This window comes from Alexandromys fortis, unplaced genomic scaffold, assembly GCF_014885135.2.
Source record: "Alexandromys fortis isolate MF-2015 unplaced genomic scaffold, M_Fortis_MF-2015_v1.1 scaffold_292, whole genome shotgun sequence".
Classification (NCBI taxonomy): Eukaryota; Metazoa; Chordata; class Mammalia; order Rodentia; family Cricetidae; genus Alexandromys; species Alexandromys fortis.
The window spans coordinates 896,783-919,985 of record NW_026068162.1 but is presented as its reverse complement, the minus strand read 5'-3'; the positions used below and the strand labels follow the sequence as shown (position 1 = coordinate 919,985).

Here is a 23,203-nt window from a genome sequence, read left to right as displayed (position 1 = left end):
TCTGCAGCTCCCAGTGCGACAGCAGTGCCTCAGAGGGAGTATGCGGCTCTTCCTGCCACGCTCCAAGGAGGGAGACAACGGCAGTTTACTGACAACAGAAATGACTAAAATGATTGTTTGTTTAAAATTTGCTTATCTTTTTCATTTGTGATTTAATTTCACCCATTTTCTCTCTTTTGAAAATTAACATTTACTAGTTAATGAAATGCCAAGAGATTCAAGTGTAGCTTTATTTTTCTTTTTCTCAGATTTTTGCATGTCTTTAGTATCAGTGGGCATCTAAAACTTAAGAATTGATCATCATTCTTTATCCAATATATGTTTTCATGATCATGCTCATAACTGTAAAATCTCTTTTATTTGGTATCATGTTTTGTTATTTTCACTGGAGAACTCAGGATCCTCTTCTCATACTAGCCTCCATTTTTAGAAAAGTCAGGTTTTAATTATGCTTACTGTAGATAATGGCTAGTTATACTTCTTTTCTAACTCAGTCTTTAAGTTTTTTGTGTTCTCTGAGAAAACTATCTTCTCGGCATGTAATACAAGTGACACACTGATAAATCTTTTTGCCCCCTCTTCCATGGTGTTCCCTGAGCCTCAGATGGGGATTATTTGATAGATGTATTTAGGATAGCCTTTCAAGCTTAAAAGAACCAACACCAAATTCTGTTCTTCCTACAGACAGCTCCATCCCAGTAAAACCCATTACTATGGCAAACTGCTAATGGTTTGCCTCCCAATAATAATTTGTCCCCTAAATTCACCTCCCCTGCATCAGTCTTGACCCTTTATTTTCTTTGTCTGATCTTTGTCAGGGAGGAGAAACATTTGTGTTTCTCTTTGGTGTTTATATTTTGATGTTATAGAATTCTTTTGAGAGTCTAGAATCTAGACTTTGGATTGTTGATGGGATTTGGCAGATGTCTGAATTGCAGGCCTAGTCTTGCCTAGATGTCATTTACAGGGAATAATGAATCCAGCAGTGGACACCACATTCATTTGCAAGCTTTGGAGAGCAGGGAGGTTAAGTATCTTGTCAATGTTGTACATCTTGTCAATGGTAGAACTGTCGTTAAAATTTTATTTTTATATTACCAGTGGCTTTACTTTGATTTGTTAACCTTGCCTTTCAGCAATTCTATTTTTCTCCTCAGATGCATCTGAAATAGCAACTACTGCTGGTGAAGAGATTGCTGAACCCTGCCTCAGTTTACCGAGCCAGAAATTCTGACCAAGTGTGGTGATGCACACCTTTCGCCTTGCACTCAGAAGGTAAGAAGTGTCTTAAGTTCAAAGCCAGTCAGGGACTGTGCTGGCTAATTTTATGTCAACTCGACACAGGGTAGAGTCATCTGAGAGAAGGGAACCCCACATGAGAAAATGCCTCCACGAGATTGGTCTGTAGGCTAGCCTGTAGTGCATGTTCTTAACTAGTAATTGATGGGGGAGGGCCCAGCCCATTGTGAGTGGTGCCATTCCTAGACTGTTGGTCCTGGGTTCTATACAAAAACAGGCTGAACAAACCATGAGGAACAAATCAGTAAACAGCACTCCTCACAGCCTCTGTATCAGCTCCTGCCTCCAGGTTCCTGCTCTGTTTGAGTTCACATTCCTTTGTGATGAACTGTTATTTGGAAGTGTAAGCAAAATATATCCTTTCTCCCCAAGTTGCTTTCGGTCATGGTGTTTCATTACAATAGTAACCTTATTATAATAGTAAACTTGTTCCCTAAATAAGAGAGGGAAGCACAATAAGATCCTGCCAAGAAAAGAAAGGAAAAAGGGAAAATGAAAGGAAAGGGAAGGGAAGGGAAGGGAAGGGAAGGGAAGAAAAGAAAAGAAAAGAAAAGAAAAGAAAAGAAAAGAAAAGAAAAGAAAAGAAAGATGGGGACAAGTCCCAGGAACCTTAACTATTAGTAGTCTGGCAGGCGATTCTGATGCAAACTTGAGTTTGACACAGTCGATTTCCTCTGTCAGATACACCCAAGGATGTACTATCTCTTTGTTCCCTTGAGAACAGGCAGAATCAGTGATTTTTGCCTAACAACAGAAAATAGTAATGATAGGCATGTGATTAATATTCCATGTTATGTTGTGAGATATTTTATCACTTGATGGAAGACTGTCTTGAAGAACCAGAGAAGGGAATTTTCTTGTGGTTCTTGTTGTAAAACATTCCAAGACATAGGGCCTAGTGCTCCTGGAGTTTTAAAGTCATGGGGGAATGCCCTTGAAGAGAATTGCAGGGTACTGATCCCATCCTCTCTTTCTTATTCTTCCTACCACTCTGAGGTGAGTAGCTTGAACCACATCCTCCCACCATAAGGTTCTGCTTTGCCACAGGCTCCAAAACTCCCAACCATGAATTGAAACTCCTAGAGCAGAGAGTCAAAGTAAACTTCCTTTTTGCTGTGATTGCCTCAGGTGTTGTATTGGTCATAGAAAGTAACACACCCCTATTCGAATTCCAGTACCCAACCTTCTCACAGTGCCACTTCCAGGCTTGAGGGGAGAGACTGTAGCCATCATTCATTTATGTTTTTACCTGTGAATGTATCTTTCAAGTAGTTAACACATTGCCATATACTCATTTTATCATTTTAAAAACCAACAGAGGCAAGAATTCATGAGTTCAAATTCTCCTATTAGGAGTGGAAAATGGTGTGATCATTTGGAAAACTGGCATTTCTTTCAAAATCAGCATACACCTACCATATAATCTAGCAATTGCACTCCTAAATATTTGATGGAGGTGGGTCTTGTATCTTATCTGTTGATTTTATTGGTTAATAATAAAGAAACTGCCTCGGCCCTCATAGGACAGAAAATTAGGTAGGCGGAGTAGACAGAGGAGAATGCTGGGAAAAAGAAGCTGAGTTATTGAGTCGCCATGATTCTCCCACTCCAGACAGATGCAGGTTAAGATCCTCTCTGGTAAGCCAGCTCATGGGCTACACAGAATATTAGAAATGGGTTAGAACAATATGTAAGAGCTAACTAATAAGAAACTGAAACTGAAACAAGCCGGGCCAGGCAGTGTTTGAAAGAAAACAGTTTCCGTGTAATTATTTCTGGGCATAAGCTAGCCATGCAGGCGGCCGGGTGCCGGGGACGCAGCCCCGCCGCTCCTTATTTCAACAGATGGCGCCCAACGTGGGGCTAAATCCACTTAAAAACCTGAGAAAGCTTAAAAATAAGGGAGAGAGAGTTTAACACAGATTTTTGCTGTTTGTTGATGGCGTGCTGTAGAGAGATTCCTGATTCAGCAACAACAGCAGAAAAAAAGCCGTGTCATTTTAAAGTGCTGCTTCCTGGGGCTGTGCTGCCAGCGTGAACTCTGTGCTGCCAGCGTGAACTCTGGCTTTAAAGCATTTCAAGGCTTTTACGGGACTGGATGTTTGTGTTCCCGCTTGGGATTGGAGGAGAGTGCTCTGAGACCCTGCACATGGCTCAGCGCTCCCCGCCTGCACCTGGGCAGAAGGCAGAATCAGGCTTAGGCAGGCAGAAGAGCATGGCGGATTCCTGCCACAATACAGAGAGGCGTTTTCAGACTGCGCAGTGCTCTGCATGTCAGATTTGGCTGTAACTTGGATAAAAAAGTTTCTATGCTGCACACTCAGTCTCAGAATTAAACTGCTAATTGCGGCTCCAATGTGGACTTTCTGTGTGCCTGGAACTGTGTGTGGCTCAGGGGCACCAAATGGCTCTGAGGCTAGAATGGCTCAGCTCCGCCATGCTGAACTGTGCTGGTCTCAGGCAGGAACTACCGTAATTACTGTGATAACAGCACAGTTAAGGTTTATCTGGGCAGGACACAGGCAGTACCATATTACCTGTACACGGTACAACTTAAGTTTTTAAGAACTGCTTAACATTTTAAGAAATGTTCCTGGATAGTAAAAAAATTACAGATTCACAGTAAAACAGATTCAGACACTGTTGGATGAATGTACGTAGGCTTGGGAAAGAAAAGAAAAAAAATATAAAAAATAAAGTTAATGTCTTAAAAAGAAAAAGGGTAAAGTCTTTAAAGAGACAGAGTACAGAAGTACAGATAGTTATAGATTAAGAAAAATAAAGAAAAATAAGCCACGTAAAAATGGAAAATTCACAGAGAGTCTGGATTATGTACATTGTGTTTTCTTTAAAATTTTTGACTGCGAAGGAGCTAAGTACAGAGAGACATTTCATTACATGGGCTGCCAAGCTCAACCAAAATGGATTTCATAAGGGTATTATAACTTCAAAATTTGGGTCTAAGGACATGATACTTTGGAAAGGGTCTTCTTTTGTTTTTACAGAGGATGTGACCCTATGGATTGCATCTATCCCGGTATGATATGATAGACCACGTCCTCCTGAAAGGTTGCTGTGAACACCCTCAAAAAATTTCTTCACTCAACTGCCAACTGAGATGAACCTGGCACACAGGTTACCCCATAAAAGATATGATTAACAGCGCCCCCATTCAGCAGGAAGCAGTTTGGAGAGAAAAAACTACGCCCATGTTCCCAAATATTGTTTATAAATGTTCTTTTACATTTAAAGGGGGATATGATATAGATATGAATAATTTGCATTGGTATGGATTTTAAGGTCAATTTTGTTATTTGTATATGTATTTCTGATCTTGATTAAGGTATTGTGATTGTGTAGTTCATTTTAAAATGTAATGTATAATTAGGAAATATAGGTTGCTAATGGATAACCATCGATGATAATTAAGCTTGTAGTCATGTTAATTAGATTTTCTAAATATATAGAGATATATTTCAGTTAGATAGGCATTCTTCATATCTTTCAAAGGCTACAGAATATGGCATTTAAATGTTTTAATAACTTATTGCTTTTCATGACAATGAGACACGTCTGCTCCTGGCAGCACCAATCTACTTCAAGAGAAAGATGGGCATCAAAGAGGATCCTTATGGAGTTTGGTAGCCATTTGGGCAACTGCTCTTGCCTGGACTATTACATAAACTGGACACAGAGAACCTGCAGAGAGAGGACTGCTGAACTTGCCTAAAGGTGAGATGATCTTTCGGGGTTCCTGCTTCATAAAAGAATTCACGAGACATTCTACAGGACACAGCAAAAAGTGACTGAACTGTCTTTGAAATTTCCTGCTTCTTGGAAATGTCTGATGGATATTATGGGCCTGTAGGCCAAAGATGGATGCCCCAATGGTACAGAGGAACTTTGGGTGACTGTCCAGGCAGCGAGATATCTCTGTCATTTCTAGAGTTTTGGACTTCTTGTTTACTTAGGTAGTATTATATCCTTCTGGAGTCTTTGATGGAGTTGAAAAATAAATAGTTATAGTTTTCCTTAGTTATGATAAGAGATAAAATAGATATAAATATTGTAACTGTAATTCTTGCTTGATAACTGTTTTGTTATATGTAATTTTACTATGTTAAAGTTAAAGCCTTTCTTTTTTGTTTAAACAGAAAAAGGGGAAATGATGGAGGTGGGTCTTGTATCTTATCTGTTGATTTCATTGGTTAATAATAAAGAAACTGCCTCGGCCCTCATAGGACAGAAAATTAGGTAGGCGGAATAGACAGAGGAGAATGCTGGGAAAAAGAAGCTGAGTCAAGGAGTCGCCATGATTCTCCCACTCCAGACAGACGCAGGTTAAGATCCTCCCTGGTAAGCCAGCTCATGGGCTACACAGAATATTAGAAATGGGTTAGAACAATATGTAAGAGCTAACTAATAAGAAACTGAAACTGAAACAAGCCGGGCCAGGCAGTGTTTGAAAGAATACAGTTTCCGTGTAATTATTTCTGGGCATAAGCTAGCCATGCGGGCGGCCGGGTGCCGGGGACGCAGCCCCACCGCTCCTTATTTCAACAAATATTTATTTCCCCCCCAAAAATTTAAAATGTATTTCCATCAGATTTGTACACAAATGTTCCTAACAGCTTTATTTACATAGTCTATATCTGTAAACAACCCAAATATTCCTCAACAGTTGGCTGAGTAAATAAAATGTGGTACATTCAAAAAACAGAACAGAGCTTATTACTTATAAAAACATAAATAAGCCTTAAAATCACATACTACGTGCAGAAGCAAGATATAAAAGAGCATTCATTTTACGACCCCATTTACATAAAATGAAAATGAGCCTTTTCATGACAGAAGCAGATCAGTGGTTTCTGGGGGCCAAGACCCATTGGGATGAAGGCACAAGGAATCTTCCAAGGATCACGTACATCTTATGTTTTGATGGTGGTGGTGATGGGTTTGCAGGAAGACATAACTTTTAAAAGTCATTGCATTGTTCACTTTAAATGACTGTGATTTAACTGTATGTAAACAATTCCTCGGTGAGCTGAAAAGCAGGTAAGCCAGCCTCACAGTACACAACTGAAAAGGTAGAGTCAATGCAGAGTAAGTCTGCTCAGCCCAGAGGCAGCCTCTGTTACTAGTTTCCTGCATAGATTTCTCAAAACATTTTTACTTAACACAAATTTTAGATTTTTATATGTCAGTACTTTTAAATCACTTTTTAAAAAGACTACATAATGGTTCATTTATGCACGTGCCATAATTTACTGAGTCTGATTCTAATTGATGTGTGCTGGACTATTTCCATTCTTTTTTATAAACAGTGAACATAGACTTGCTAGGCTAAAGACTATGCATGCTCTGAAGACACCGTTAAATCACTCTCCACTGAAGCAATGCCAGTGTGCATCTCCAGCAGCAGTGGGTGTCGGCTGACACAGCAGGGTCCCGAAGTGCACAGCACTCTAACTTGACTCTACGATTCCTATTAGGAGTGCCACTGAACATCTTTTCCCAGGGTTTTTGTTTTTTGGTTTTTTTTTTTTTTTTGGTTTGGGTTTTGTTTTGTTTGTTTGTTTGTTTGTTTGTTTTTGAGACAGGGTTTCTCTGTGTAACAGTCCTAGCTGTCCTGGAACTAGCTCTGTAGACCAGGCTGGCCTAGAACTCAGAGATCCTCCTGCCTCTGGCTCCTGAGTGCTGGGATTAAAGGCGTGCGCCACCACCGCCTGACCTTTTCCCAGTTTTAAGAGCAATTTACATTTATAGTTAGTTTTTCCCTCATAAACTGCTCATCTCTTCCAGTTTTTTTAAAATAGAGTTTTGGTCTTTCTATGTGGTTTCATGATAGTTCTATATTTATGATCTTGGCTCAGACTCTCTAAGAAATAAAGCTTAGATGCTAATGATTTATTGAGTGAACACAATCCTAAGATAACAAGAGTGAAGGGAAAATAAAAGTAAAGCCAAGAAAGGAGGAAAATATCAAGCTGTCACCTCATCAAGTGGACCAGTGTCATGAGCAGACGTTGCTCAGTGAACTGAATGTCAAAGGTGGGCAATTGTGGTGAAGGGGTTACAAACAAGACACCCCCAAATGGGCTGGACTGGCGCATTGGTTACTGATGTCGCTGCACAAGCTGTCACTGCAGAAAGTGCTAGCCAGCCCTCCTTCCCATGCTTGCACCAGGCTAAAACGATTCCTTTGGGAGAGGCGTCATCTCTGTTCCCAGACCAAACAAACAAACAAACAGAGTTTATTACAAGACTGGGAATGCTGCAGCAATAAACTAACACACTCAGTAAAGTAACTCTTACTTTCCCCAGCTTCATACCTCCCACCACAGCTCTCTCAGTAACCACCCTAGAATTTACTGCCTCTAGATCAGGTCATTCAGCCCTGCAATTTCTTTATAAATTTATTTTTTGTATGAAAAACCTTAGAGCTTTGGATCTTTCCTTCTTTATGAGAATCCCATTGATAAAACATGTGTGCATTCTGCCAGACAAACTGCCTTGTGTCATTTGATTGCTACACCCTGCTGAAGGTTCTCTAAGATCTGATGTGGATAGAGGCAATGATCAGCCCTTCCTACCATAGGAGTATGGAGGAGAGGATTTCATTGCAGTCTCTGTTGACATGTGTCCCATAGGACAATAGCTTTGTAATCCTTGTGAGATGCATTGCCCTGCTCAGTGGGTGAGGAAGCCAGATCTCAAGTCCTGTGGAAATCATCAGTGCAGTTGTGGTCCTCACTTAACCATCACCCTAGTGCAGTGCAAAATGATGATAAAATACAGACGTGCAATGTATAGTTAGTATTACAATATTCATTTGCTGTATTCTAAGTTTCTGACCTCTTCCTAAACCTACTGTTACATACTGGGTCTGAGGTTTGCGAAGTCTGAGAAATGAATCATGCAATCGGAGAGCTAAACTTGATGCTAAGCTACTGTACACCTCATAGAGGGCAATAGTGGTCAAGTAATATACAGTTTGAATGTGATTGGTAATGCACTCATCTCCTTAGTTTTACCAAGATGCTGTTAATTATGGAGACATCATCCTATGTTGATGTATTATTGTTTAAATTATAGCTTCTTTCCCAGGAAAATGCTGTAAAATACAATGTAGCTTTACATATGCTATTTTTACTTGGCATGGTCTGTGAGACATCCTCAGAGTATTTAAAGAGGAAAAAAGTCCAGCAAGACAGGAATGAATAGACAAGAACATATTTAAAGTAAACTGGACTTCCAGAAGAACCTTTGCCCTATAGAATTAACCACTTCCTCAATGGCTGCCCATTCACCCAACCACCCTCACCACCAAAGTGCTCTTACATTCTTCCGGCATAATCTCCATACAATTTTAATGGCATTTGACTAATTATGGGCCTTCTCTCCTGGCTGGACTATAAATCCTTAAGGGCATAGACTGGAAGAGACTATGTCTCAGTTTAGACTTGGGCTTTGCCTATAACCCATAACAGAAAAGTTGCTTAAACTTAAAGCACATTTCTATTTGACTGATATAATGAATCAACTCAAACTGTCTCCTTTGAAAGCCTTACCCGATATGGTCACACCTCCACTCAACACCGCCATTCTGAACTCTGGGTCCCCTAGTTCCTGAGTCCCCACTTTCCTATATATGTGTCTATCTTCTCCACAGAGAATGAGCTCTTTGAAGATACAGGCTGTCTTAACCATTTTAAGATCCCCAGCACGTACTACACACCCAGTAAGCATTTGCTGAGCAAGTGAACAAACGAATGAAAGAAAGAAGTGCATTTACAGTGGCAGACTAAGTGAAAAGTCTAACCATCTTAGGAAGAAACTAATGTGTCTGCTCACTGTGCTCAGAAAAGAGAGCGCTCTCTCCTCTGAGGAAAAATGTAGGTAAAAAGAGGCCAGGGTTGGGGGGGGTGGTACATGTTTTTGACCCCAGTACTGGGGAGGCAGAAGCAGTTTGCTCTCTCTGAGTTTAAGGTCTACAAAGTTAGTTCCAGGACAGCCAGGGTGGTTACACAGAGAAACTCTGTCTCAAAAAAACAAAACCAAAAAAGTAGGTAATTAGAAAGAGCATGTGCTTTGGCAATCAATGACCAAAGTTGTGATTCCGACTCTGCCCTTGCTTTGTGCAAGTCCCTTCTCTTTTCTGAGCCTCAGTTTCTTGCACTGCAAATCAGAAATACACAGGAGGGTGAAGGGTGATAGCAACTGGGAGGTCCCACCACAGGACACGGGATAAGGCTACAGCTGAGTTCTACACTACGATTATTCATAGTTACTGTTATTATTCATAACAACATAGTTATTATGAGGTAGGAAGTAGAGGTTGAAGCACTCTTACATTTATAGTTGAATGACCTTGAAGAAGAAATTTTAGACAGAGAATAGAGTGGTTTGGTGACCTTCAGAAATCATGGTGGCAATAGTCATTCATAATGACTGCCAATTCTGTCAGGTGTGCCACACACATTTTACATAAAATGTTTACAACTAACCATCAGTACTGTTACCCCACTTATCAAAACGGGGAAACTGAACTTTAGAGTGTCTCTGAGTCCCAAAGTCACAGAGCTAGCAGTGCTGAAAAGACTTCAAAGCCGCCCAATCCTTCTGATCTCAGAGTGCATTTCAGGCTTACCACATCTCTTGTTCTGAACAAATGAGAAGCTGGGAATATTGTGGGAATTAAACTAAATTAAAGCCTTTTAACGACTTAGATTGTAAATTAAGATAGGCTAAGATGTTGATGGATTACAAGGCTGCGTAAGCCGGTTCGTCGGCTCCTACGATTATCACTCCTATTGTTGCCAACATGTCTTGGCATTTTCAACAAGAAAGCCAGATGTAGTTCTGGATGGGGACCCAGTGCTCAGAGGAAAGTCTGCACCTGAACCACTGCATTCAGCAGTGGAGGCAGAGCTCTACCCGCTGAACATAATAGCAACTACGGTCTTAGTCAGATGAGCTGTGACTACCTGCAAGAGACCCTCAAGATGAGGCCTGGTGACAGTCCCTCCTAGAGGAAAGGACTGAGAGCTGTAAGCCCCCATCTGAGATTCCAGACATTCCTTCCTGGATTGCCCCTTCTTGTTGTATGTATTTCTGCCCACGTTTACAAAGTTTCAGAGGGCTCTTTGAGTACACAGAGGGTGAAAGGGCAGGAGAGAAACTTAAACATCAATGGGGTAACCATCCTCCATACTGGGGGGAGACTGTGCTTCTTTAAATAACTCAGTAAGTTCTTGGTTCACCAAGCTAGACTAGGGTAGATTTGTTCCTTCGCTCTGTCACTGGAGCCCCACCTAGAGTGAGAAGACACATACTCATATTTTCCCAGGAAAAAGCCCTCAAGGAGAAAGTCCTCTGTGTCGTTGGGAAAGCTGCCTTTTGGAGGACTTCATTAGGCCTGGGTATCACGTAAACAGAGAATTCCGCTGGTTTGCCTTTTCCTAGCCCCTGTCAGCTGTTTACTTTCTCATACCATACGTTCTCAAAACTATGAGAAACGGAGATACCCCCCAGGCCCTACTGGCCAGAGCTTCGTCCTGCTGCTGCCCCTTTCATCCTTGCTCCTAGCGGACAAGCTCATCTTAGTCATGGATTCTTTTTCTACCATACCAAAATTTAGAAGCTGATTCTGAATTCCTGTGTGATGCTTGCTGATGCTGCAGCTGTCCTCGACTCCAGCCAGAGGCTCCTAGATGTGCTCTGACCACCAGTGTGCCCTAGACTGAGGGCTCACTTGACACAGCAGAGTCTAGCAGCAACACTTCTTGGCATCAACATGATCCGGCCTTGCTATTCAGGAGGAGGTGGTAGAACAGGAAAGACTTCTCTAAAATTTCTCCTTTTGTATACATGCCTCCCCTGCAGAGAGTCAGGGCAGAAATAAACATAACTTTCCCTGTGTGTCTCCATCACAGGAGGAGCATATGGTTGGATGCGACTGGCTTCGCTGAACGCTTTTCCAAAGAACACAATCTCGTTACTCAGCAAATATTTACTGAGCAACATGGAAGGAGGAAGAGCATTCCAGGGAGAGGCCAGGGAAAGGGAAGAAACTGAATAATCTACAGAGGACTAAAACAACAAGGCTGTGTAAGGGCACAGTGAGGAGGGAAGCTCTAAAGAGAAGGGAGCAACTAGGTACAGCTCTGGATGCCCGGGAAAGGACTTAGAGCTTCTTCAACAGGTAAGAGGGACTCCACAAGATGCAGAACAAGTAGCAGACATGCTCACAATGATCAGTAGAATTAAATGGGACCAAGGTAAAGAATAATAATATAAAACAGTCATCAAAAAGCTAAGTACTTACTTTGCACCAGCAGACTACCAAGGACATGACATAGATTATCTTGTTTAATAAAAGTAACAGTGAGTTCCAGGACAGCTAGGGCTGTTACACAGAGAAACCCTATCTCGAAAAACAAAAAACAAAACAGAAAAGAAGTAAGAGTGCACTTACGACACAGTGCTGGCCCAGGTGTCTTCAGTCCTCGCAGCCATCTCCTGAGTTGAGTGTTACTGCCTCAGTTTGGCAGATGAGGCCTGCAGCTGAGAGACAAATGTACTATTCTCAAGGTCAGGTGGCTACAAGGGCAGAGCCGTGACTTAATTTCAGGCTATTCTGATTCCAAATCTGACTTTTAAGGAGATGTTAGGACACAATCGCAGGATTCTGGGAAGTGGTGATGAACTATGGAAGGGGCAAGAGAGACAGAGAAGGGAAAACAGATATGTAACTAAGCAATGGACGCATAATAGACACGTCAAGGCAACTGGTAAGACTGTAAATAGTGGTCAAAGATGAGCTAAGGTTTGGTACATAAGTAGCTAACAGAAATATATTATGTATACTAAAACTCAAGAACACAGGAAGAGCCGGGCAGTGGTGGCGCATGCCTTTAATCCCAGCACTCAGGAGGTAAAGGCAGGCGGATCTCTGAGTTTGAGAAAAGCCTGGTCTACAAAGCGAGTTCCAGGACAGCTGGAACTACACAGAGGAACCCTGTCTTGGAAAAACAACAACACTAACAACAACAAAGAAGAACACAGGAAGTCAGGTAAGTGCTGTGGTTTGAGATGTCTTCCAAGGTTCCTAATTTGGGTTCCTAATTGTGCATTCCCCAGGTGCACTATTCTGAGATGCTGTGGGACCTTACAAAGGAGGGTATGGCTAGCTGAAATACATCAATAGGAATGAGCCTTGGAAGGTTATACCTGATCCCCAATTCCTAATTCTCTTTCTATGCTCTCTAGCTAGCAATGATATGAACAGCCTCTGCCACATGTTCCTGCTGCCATGCCTTCCTTACCACAGTCTGAAACCCTCTAAAACCATAAGCTAAAAGAAATCCTAACTTAAAATGCTTCTGCCAGGTGTTATGGCTACAGTAATGCAAAAGCAACCAATACAGTAAGTTAAAGGATTCCAGATATGTTGAATTTGACGTAATGGTGGCATAAATGAGAAGAGGTATTCTGCAAACATTTGAAAAAAATCATCTTGCTCCTTATATCTGTTCCTCATTTACCAACTCCTTATTTATCTATTTTAGAATTTTAAAAAATATGATAAAATTTAGTATTTTAACCCCTTGAATTGTGTTGATTAGCAGTTTGTCTCCAGTGTGTAAAGAGCTGGGAAGTCATCACTTCATCTCAGCAAGTAAAACTCTCAACAAATTGAAAAATCAGCAAGTATTCTTGGATCCCTTAAAGCAAGGGGGTCACAGGGAAAACTATGCCCACACAGACACATCAAAAATGTAGAAACAGAGAATTACAATTTATCAGAGAAACTGTAAAAGAAAGCGCGCCAAGAAGCAGGGTAAGAAAGCCTAGACTATAACTGAGGACTTGCTAGCACAAAGTGTAGAGCCAGCCTGAGCACTGAAGACGACAGTAAGTCCCAGTCGGTGGAGCAGAGTGGGGAAATTTTCATTACTTCCTGTCCAGGAACTCTTCTAGCTTTTCTCAAGGACTAGAGAGCAGTGGTTCTCAACTTGCTGGTCAGTACCCCTTTGGGGGTCAAATGACCCTTTCACAGGGATTGCCTACGACCATCAGAAAATACAGATATTTACATCATGATCATAACAGGAGCAAAATTACAGTTATGAAGTAGCGATGAAAATCATTTTATGGTTGGGGTCACCACAACTTGAGGAACTGTATTAAAGGGTCACAGCATTAGGAAGGTTGAGAACCAGTGCCCTAGAAGAAAAAGAAATCTGACACTTCTAGGGAAGAGCAGCCTTGAAATACCAAGGCCAGGACTTGTTGTTTTTCCAAGACAGGGTTCCTCTGTGTAGTTCCAGCTGTCCTGGAACTCGCTTTGTAGACCAGGCTGTTCTCAAACTCACAGAGATCTGCCTGCCTTTACCTCCTGAGTGCTGGGATTAAAGGCGTGCGCCACCACTGCCCGGCTCTTCCTGTGTTCTTGAGTTTTAGTATTTAGTATTTTTCCAGTGTCTCACCTAAAGAAGTTTCCCAGTGTCCAAGAACATGGATAAGGGAGACACTCAGCTACAGCCATCCTGTCTAAGAAGCAATGTATGATCATAGCTCAGTGACAAGATTGCTACTGATTATTTGCTTCCAATATGTACACATCTGCATGCATGAATGGCCTCTTTCCCAGAGTTCCTTTCAAAACCAGTACAACCCATCTGAGACAGAAAAGGGAATGAAGCCGGGCGGTGGTGGCACACGCCTTTAATCCCAACACTTGGGGGACAGAGGCAGACAGATCTCTGTGAGTTGGAGGCCAACCTGATCTACAAGAAAAGGGAATGAATAGTAATGAGGAAATAAACAGCAACAGTAACAAAAGATAGACCTAGTATATTTAAACTTCAGAAAATTAAAAAAAAAACTTGAAAAGAGGATAAAGAGCCTTATCTATTCAGGAACAAAACCAGGAATTATTATATTGAATTTTTCTAAAGCCACGCAAATGAAAAAGAGAGTAGAGTGAAATATTTAATATGTTGAAAGGGAGAGAAAAACTAGTCTAGAATTCTGGGAAGGGGACCTTCCAAAGTGAAGAAAGTGGGTACAGCGGTTATATTCCTGGAGACCCAGCCGCAGAAGGCTAAGGCAGGTGAAGGATGACTTGAGTCCAGGAGTATGAGACCAGCCTGGTCAACATTCAAGATTCCGTTTCTTAAAAAAAAGGGGAAAAGAAATAAAGATTTCTCAGATGAACAAAACCTGAGGAAATTTCTTGACTGCCTTGCATGAATTGTTAAAAGATCTTCAGAGACAAGAAAAGGGCAGAGTCCACAGACAGACAGACCTACTAGGGAATGAAAGAACATCAGAGAAGGATCCTCGGTGTGTGTGATTAAAGTGTGTAATTCAAGTAATTAGGTGAAGGTAATTTAAAAATGTTTTTGTAAAAGGTAATTGATATAAGAAAAAAGAAGGAGATTTAGGGGGACAAGGTCTCGGGGTATAGTTCAGTTGATAGTGTGCCTACCTACTGTGCCTGAGACTTTGGGTTCAATTATTGGCACCACATTAACCCCTATATCTGACTCTGGGTTTTTATTATTAAGAACAATTAGAATAATTAGAATTTGTGCTACAATGGACCAATTACTAGGAAAACAGCCTTCCCATGACTTATACAGAAAGAAAAAGAAAAAATGAATAAGTGTGTCTATGAAAGAAATTAAATCAATACTTAATAACATTGCAAAACAGAAAACCTCAGGCCCATATAGTAAATACTACAAACATTTCAAGGGACAAAATTCATGAAATCTCTACAATCCCTTTTAGAAGACAAAAGTGAAGAGAATGTTCTTACCACCTCATATAAAACCAGCACACTCTGACACCCAAAGCAGATAAGACATGACAAGAAAAGAAAGCACAAATCAAAACATCCCCACAGATATAAAAATCCTCAACAAAATAATAGATAAGCTGAATCCTACAGCGCATTAAAGAAATTATGCAGCCAGGTGATGGTGGCACACACCTTTAATTCCAGTACTGAGGAGGCAGAGGCAGGTGGGTCTCTGTGAGTTCGAGACCAGCCTGGTCTACAAGAGCTAGTTCCAGGACAGGCTCCAAAAGCTACAAAGAAACCTTATATGGAAAAACAAAAACAAAAAAAAGAATTATGCACGACAGTGAAGTGGGACCCAGAAGTACACACTGGCTCAACATACAAAGTTAACATACTGATCCAAAAAGTGGCTGATGTGATCCATTACATAAGCAGTCTAAATCATAAAAATTATATCAATATTTGTAGACAAAATTCAACACTTATTTATTCTTGATAAAATCTGATATAAAGAGAACTTTCTCAGCTTGATGGAGAATGAATGTTTACAAAAACCCTAGAGTTAACCTCATAACTAAAGAGGAACTAGCTTTCACTAAAATGAGGAACAAATTAAGATGTCCTCTCTCATTCTTTTTCAGCATTATACTGCAAGTGCTAGCTGATAAAAAAAAAAAAAGGCAAGAAAAAACCAAAAGGTATTTCTATTAGGAAGGAGAAAGGGGAACTGTCTTTGTTCACAGATGGCACAATTGTGTACAAATTATGATAGGATCAAAAACAGAGACGAAGCCTTGGAAGTAGTAAGTGGTTACGTTAAAGCTGCAGGATACAAGGCTACGTATAGGACGGCAGCTCTTCCATACACAAGCAAGGAAAAGTGCAGAAAAGTGCATACGAAATGCGGAACAATCCCTTTTTCTCTTGCTTCTGTCAGAATGAAATACTTTGGAATGAAATCTAATAAAACACACACAAGATCTAAGTGAGGAAAACTACAAAGCCCAAATGAAATAAAGTGCTTAATACAAGTGATGTTTGGGCAAAAGACAGAAAATGTTCAGGGCAGGGAATGTGCTCTGTATGATACTGCCACAGCATATACATGGCAGCATGCACTTTTGAAAACCCATATACAACACCAAAAGTGAGTCCTGGTTCAAGCTGCAGATCTAAAACAACAGTGTGCGCTAATGGGGGTTCACTGCACGAGTTACTCTGTTCATTCCTGTGGCAGACATACGTGGGAGAACAGAAATGCCTTACGAGAGTAGAGACTCATTTTAACACGGTTTCAGAGGGCTGGAGGAGCATGTGACAGCATCACCTCACCTTATGGGGCAAGCAGAGAGATAGAAACAGTCAAGAGTGCACCTAAGGGCTCCCCACCCCCAGTGACATAGTTCTTCTACTTAGGACTTACTTCCTAACATTTCCAGAACCTTCCAAAATGGGTTAACCTGCTAGTGGTAAGCCCCAACATATGAACTTGTGGGGGACATTTTATATTCAAAACAAAACACTTAACAACTGGAACAAATGTACCACGTTGGTGGGACATAACCGAAGACCCATCATATGGGAGGGCAGCGGCTTTGTAAGAAATCTCCTTATCTCCTCCAGTTGCCCCCACACACCCCACCAATGTGGGAGTTGGTTCTCTCCTTCCTCCATGTGGGTTTGGAGGAGTAAACTCAGGTTGTCAAGCATGGCAAGTGGTCTTACCCACTGAGCCACCTCACCTGCTCCTGTTCCATTTTTCTGTAACCCAAAAGTTGCTCTGAAAATGAATCTTTTTAAATTTAGCATTAAGCTGAATTGATGTGCATGTGAATAATTATGAAATTTGTGTAACGAACATCATATTCACTATATCGAACATTGCCATCACTCCTGGGATTTCTTCACACCTTCCCTTTGCAATTACATATCTCTAACACTTGACAGAAACTGATTATGTTCTCTATCACTGGAGAATGTCATATCACTGGAATCAGACATCATGCAACTTTTAAGACTGGCTTCTTGCACTCAACTTAATTCTTTTGGGATACATCAAGGCTGTTCCATGCGTCGATGGCTTATTCCTCTTTAATGCATGGATAAGCCAATTTGTTTATCCATTACTTTCTGAAGAACATTTGGATTGTATCAGTTTGGACAATTATGAATAGATCTGTTATGCTCTTGTGCAGGTTTTTGTATGAATACAAATTTTCATTTATCGGGACAGTTACCTGTAAATGCAATTGCTAGGTTACATTGTGTTTTGTTTAATAAAAAACTACCCAGTGTTTCCAGTAGCTAAGCCATGTTTGCGTTCTCACCAGTGTGTTATGAGGGTTTTAGATATGAGTACATGTTTGTCATCGTCTGGCATTTTACTTTAGTCATTCTAATATTTGTGTCATTATCTCATTGAGGTCTTAGTTTGTATTTTCCTAATGACTAACAATGCTGAACATTTTTGTTTTCATATTCTCTTTAGTAAAATGTCTGCTTATTTCTGAGTCAGTTTTGACGGGATTGTTTGTTTTCTTACTGTCTAATTTTGAGAATTCTTCATATATTCTTTTTATGAAAGATGTATCTATTTGTGTGTGTGTGTGTGCATTCATGTGCATTACATGTTAGCAGGAGCCTGTGGGGGCCAGAGAAGGGTTTCAAATCCCTAGAATTGGAGTTACAGGTTGTTGTAAGCTGCCATTTGGGCGATGGGAACCAAACTCAGATCATCTATAAAAGCAGTGCTCTTATCCTTGGCCTGGTTGGTAGATTTGAGCGTAGGGGTGGCATTAAAACAGACAGAAAACAACTATTCTCAATCTTATGTGCATCTGCATATATTTTAGGTTGGGTCTTTTAAAGGGTTTTGATTGAAACCACTGTAATGGTTTGAATAAGAATGGACTCATATATTCGAATGTTTAGTCATCAGAGAGGGGCGCTATTTGAGAAGGATTAGGAGGTGTGGCCTTACAGGAAGAAATGTGTCACTGTGGATGGGCTTTCAAATCAGGATGTAGCTCTCAGCTACTGCTCCAGTGCCATGTGTGCAGCCATGCTCCCTGCCATAATAACAATGGACTGAACCTCCAAAACTGTAAGCCAGTCCCCAATTATATGCTGTCCTTTATAGGAACTGCCTTCCTCATGGTTTATCTTCACAATAATCAAATAGTGACTAATAGAACAAAGTTCAATTTAGTTAGAAATTTGGAGGACAATCTGTTGAGTCTTCAAATCTCCAACATGATCTTATATGATTTTTTTTTCTGTCCATGTTTTTTTAATTTATTTATTAAAGATTTCTGTCTCTTCCCTACCGCCACCTCCCCTTTTCCTCCCCTTCCCCCAACCAAGTCCCCCTCCCTCATCAGCCCAAAGAGCAATCAGGGTTCTCTGCCCTGTGGGAAGTCCAAGGACCACCCTCCTCCATCCAGGTCTAGTAAGGTGAGCATCCAAACTGCCTAGGCTTCTGTCAATGTTTTGTAGTAAAAACTACATGTAGTTCCTAGACTTGTTTTAGGGTGTGAAAATATTGCATTATTTGCTATTTTAAATGACACTACTTTTTGACTTTTACTTTCCAGCTTTTATTGCTAATACATAAAAAATATGATTGATGATAAGGATTCTGCAAATATCTCAGATCAAGTAGTTCCTGGAGTCTGAGCTGGCCACATTTGCTGGCCTGTGAACTGGATATGGCTTTATAGTTTGCTTCTGAATCTAAGACACAAGATGGAGTCATATATTCTCCATGGAAACAGACTTTTGTCCTCTGCCTTTTTGCTGACTGTAAAAACTAGTCTCCCCAGAGGACGTGTGTTCCAATGATTGATGCAGCAGATGTTTACACTTTCCCACAGCTTCCTTATCAATCTGTTCTTCTGCTTGGCTGCCACACCTATGCTAAAATCTACAAACCAAGACAGCCAAGACTACCAAGCAGTTCACAACTGTGGAGCGTTCCAGGTCCAGACATACCTGTTTCTTTTTGCTCCATAAAAGTACAAAGTGCAGCCTGGCATGTGGCATATGCTAGTAATCCCAATACCTGACAGGCAGAGGCAGGACTGCCATGAGTTTAAGGCAAGCCTATACTATAGAAAGAGGCCTCATCTCAAAACCTAACTCACAAAAACAAACAAAAAAACCACTGCTACCACCCCCACCACAAAACTAACCAACAAACAAACATAGATACAAACTGAGTTAACAAGGAACAGCAAGGCCTGTGGTTGGTCCCTTCAGGGTAAGGCTGCCCCAAGCCGTCAGCTGAGGCAGAGGAAAGCAGCAAAAGGAGAACCCTCCACAAGGAAGCCCTGGACAGAAAGTTAGTTGTTCACTGGCCCACTGTAGAGTACTATTGCTTACTCAATAGAGTGGGAGATAAATAAATAAGTTAAAATTTATATAGAACTTTCTCCTTACCAAAAAGAGGTCATACACACTCATTGAAGAAATTTCTAGAATATGGAAAAAGGCAAAAATGAGAAAAATGTGTGACCTATAACCTCATCCAAGGAGACAAGCATCTTTATTTTTACCTTTTAGCTCTCGCTTTTCCTTTATATAAACATGTAATTTTATGTTTGCTCAAAAGTAGGCTACTCTGTGATGCTGTTTTAAAAGTTAAATTTTTTCAGGTAGTAAAATTATCACACGTGTCATTAATTACCTTTCTATCTGGCTGCACAGTATCACCTGTCAAAAATTTTTCTTTTGCTTTTGGAAGTGTAACAGAGTGGTTAATTACACACGAACTGCGGTAGAGAAACCTGATTGGGAAATCAACCATATCTAGCTTTCTTGGCTGTGGATTCTTCAGAAAGGAATGTGAGGTATTTTCCCCACATCCTCCCAAGAGAGGCCAGGACTCACATCTGGTAGGTTAAAGATGGAGAGGTAGTTTTTTACTTGGGAAGTTAGCTTATCTATGGTAGTAGATTCTAGTAACTGGGGAGAGGGTCAGAGATCACGAGTGACCAAGGATAGCAGACGTTGAGACCCAGATGGGTCCCCTTTCCCTCCCTAAATCTGGTATGCAAAACCTGGTATGCAGATGGCTAAGAGGAACTGGAAGAAAGGCTTTGAAATGGCTAAGGGCACACACGGTGAGTGGGCAGCTCAACAACCTACCTGGTGGAGCAGTCCCACAGAAAGGAAAGGCCAGTATCCCACAGGTAGCCGTGGAGCAGCCATTAACTGCCTAAGCCCCTTCAAATGAGGACCAGCTGTCCAGTTAGTCTTTAATTTGCCTGCTTAGGGATTTCATTTTAGTTTACATTTAAAAAAAAATCAAATGAGTCATGGGGACGATCCCTTAATAATTCTATTAGACCTCTAACTAACTGTGAATCTGGTTTGGAACTAGATTTAAATAAATTTCAAGAAAATAAAGAATATGATCCTTTCTTTCCTGCCTACTGTCACGAAGCTATTCATTCCTTGCTGCATGCCACGCCATGACGAACACTCTGACTGGATGTTCACCTATGATCACTGGCTGTTCACCTCTGATGGCTTCTTGGCCCCTAAGGAGTGGCAAGATCAGTTGGCTCAACCAACCCTGTAGACTAAGGCCCTGGACTATGAAAGCTGAACTGGGCCAAGGCAGAAATGGCAAGTCCAGCCCCAGCGCCCTCTCAGACATGCTTTAGAGCTCAGAGAAAGTTTCTTCACCCATCCCTCCATTTTCTGATCTGCAAAGCTCTGCAAACTGAAAGGCCATTGCCACTTTGCAGTATTCATTCTATATAAAATCTGGACAGACACATCCACAGAAGGGATAAGCAGCTTGGAGTCACCTGTGTGTTTCAGTCAAACCAGATACTATTGACCTGTTCCCAGACAAATAATAAGGTTGACACTTGCGTAGATCTGGCACTCCCCTTGCTATTCCTTCCATTCAGCACGGGTATGCCTCATTGCCTTTTCAAGTCCTATTCATTCTTGAAGATTCAACTCAATGACTCCCTTTCACAGGGCCGCCGTTACGTCTCCCATGGGGATCCATCTTTCTTTCCTCTCTAACACGCATCTACTACCGTGAACAGTCACCTGGGCACATTCTGCAAGCTCCCTGAAGGCAGGAGCTGTGCTTCACTTATCTGTGCATTCACCCACAGGACTCAGCTCAAGATTCTGGGAGTTATTATCAGCCAGATGTTTGTGAACTAAAAGTGGGACCTAGGCTTAGGTTTGGATGCAGTTCCAAGCTATTTCAGGCCCCAGAACGGGTGGGGTAAGAAAGGGAACGCTGGGACTGGGAGATAAGAGTTCTGAATGTGAATGTGACCTGGGCTTCAGAGACTGGAACAGCTCCTAGAAGCTTAGTTCTTCCTTGTCTAACCCATCAGGAACAAGGAAACACTGTGTCCTCAGGACTCTCTTCAAGATGACTCTTGGGCCTTTTAGGGCCCTTACTTCGCCCATCCCTTCCCTATGACCCAACAAATAAGTCAAAGTCCTAGGCACGTCTGTCAAATTGGTTGGAGGGATTTTGCGGAAAGGCCAATGTCTGGGCTCCTGGTCTCTGGCTTGAGCTACATACTTGATCTTAGCCCAAAATGTTGTTGACCCTTTGTCGGGACTCTGGAGTGTGGAAGTGGCATGAGCTCATGCTGGAGGTCTGGGAGCTCTGTTCTCACCACTGCAGAATGGGACAAATTATGAGGGTGGGGATGAGGGAGGTTAACTCTTCTCCCTGGGAAGAGACCAGGCTTGCATGGGTGTGCTGGAGCCTGCGACCGCTCAAAAGCTGCGCAGGCAGAGCTTCTGGTCATTGTAGCCTGGAGAGGATTATCACCTTCAGGGCAAGGAGGACTGAAGGCTAATCCTGGAAATCCGGACTGGCACAACGAGAGTTAGGAGGGTGAATGGTTAACAGTTTGTTGAAAAACAGGGAGAGTCCCTCCTCTAGGGGCCCAGCTGGCTGCAAAGCCAGGAGCAGAGGCTCCAAGGGTGATGCAATGGGGCCCGCCCTGTACACCAGAGAGGGTGAGGGAGGCTGACTCCCACCTAGCAGCAGCCTCCACACCACCAGCTCATGACCACTCTCTCCTCCAGTTCTGCAAACCAACCACAGGGTGGGTAGGAACTCGCAGGTAAAAAAAAGACCCTGTCCGCTTGAGCTGTGGGAAACTGTAGCTTCTGGCTGCCCTATTCTGTCCAGCCTCTGAGCCTTTCCAGTCAAAGTAAACCTTTCCACCAGCCCTCACATGTTCTGGAGTCTATCCATCAGGGTACCTAACTGGTCTAGCCAGCCATTCTCTATTTTGACTCCAAGACTACATTCAGTCTTTGGGACAGGTGCATGCCGAGGGTGGAGGTGTCAAGACTGTGGGAGGCACAGACAGTCTCTGATCTTGGCAAATTGGCACTTCCACCCTGTTAGCCCACTTACCATTATCCTGGAAGAGGGTATATCCTGGATAGAAACCCCCAGAAGCTTCTTAAAAAACAACAATTCATACCAGCTTTAAGGATGGGCAAGTGTCTTTGAATTCTTGAGTTATACTGTTGTTCCCTTCTCACCTTTGAAAAATGACACAGTCTCCTGAGAAATATTTCTCAGCATGGGGCACAAAGAAAGACAGGAGAATCGGACCTCTCTAAAATATATTTGGTGACCCAGATTTTCTGACAAAGTTGTGATCTTAACTCAAAGCTCCATGAGGACAGGGCTGTGGCTGATCTGTTTTCTATGGGATCTCTAACGCATCTCCTGTCATGAGCCAAGGTTATTAAAGTGACTTACCAGGCAGAGAGCCTGAAGCCAAGGCCAGTTTCAAAATTTCTGCTGTTATGGTAAACTCAACACACACACACACACACACACACACAGAGAAAGAGAAAGAGAGAGACAGAGAGAGAGACAGAGAGACAGAGACACACGGAGGAAGGGAATTTGCATTGGAATTCTGTCAGCAGTTCCTTTAAGACCTCCAGGTTTTTTTTTTTTTTTTTTTTTTTCTGGGACTTACATCTTAGTAACTTATGTTTGTGTAAATTACTTTTTGCAACTTCCTCCAAGCTCCCTTGTATTTGTTATCTGATTGGATTAAGTCATCACAAGCCCTAGAT

General features: G+C 41.7%; 1 long non-coding RNA gene across 1 annotated transcript in view; it reads right to left on the bottom strand.

Annotated features, from left to right (window-relative positions):
• Positions 1–23,203, bottom strand: part of LOC126491878 (uncharacterized) — a 99,462-nt gene that overhangs the window by 71,915 nt on the left and 4,344 nt on the right. The window contains exon 2 of the long non-coding RNA XR_007589478.1: positions 11,777–11,865. This is a non-coding gene — a long non-coding RNA (uncharacterized lncRNA). The remainder of the gene's footprint in view (positions 1–11,776; positions 11,866–23,203) is intronic.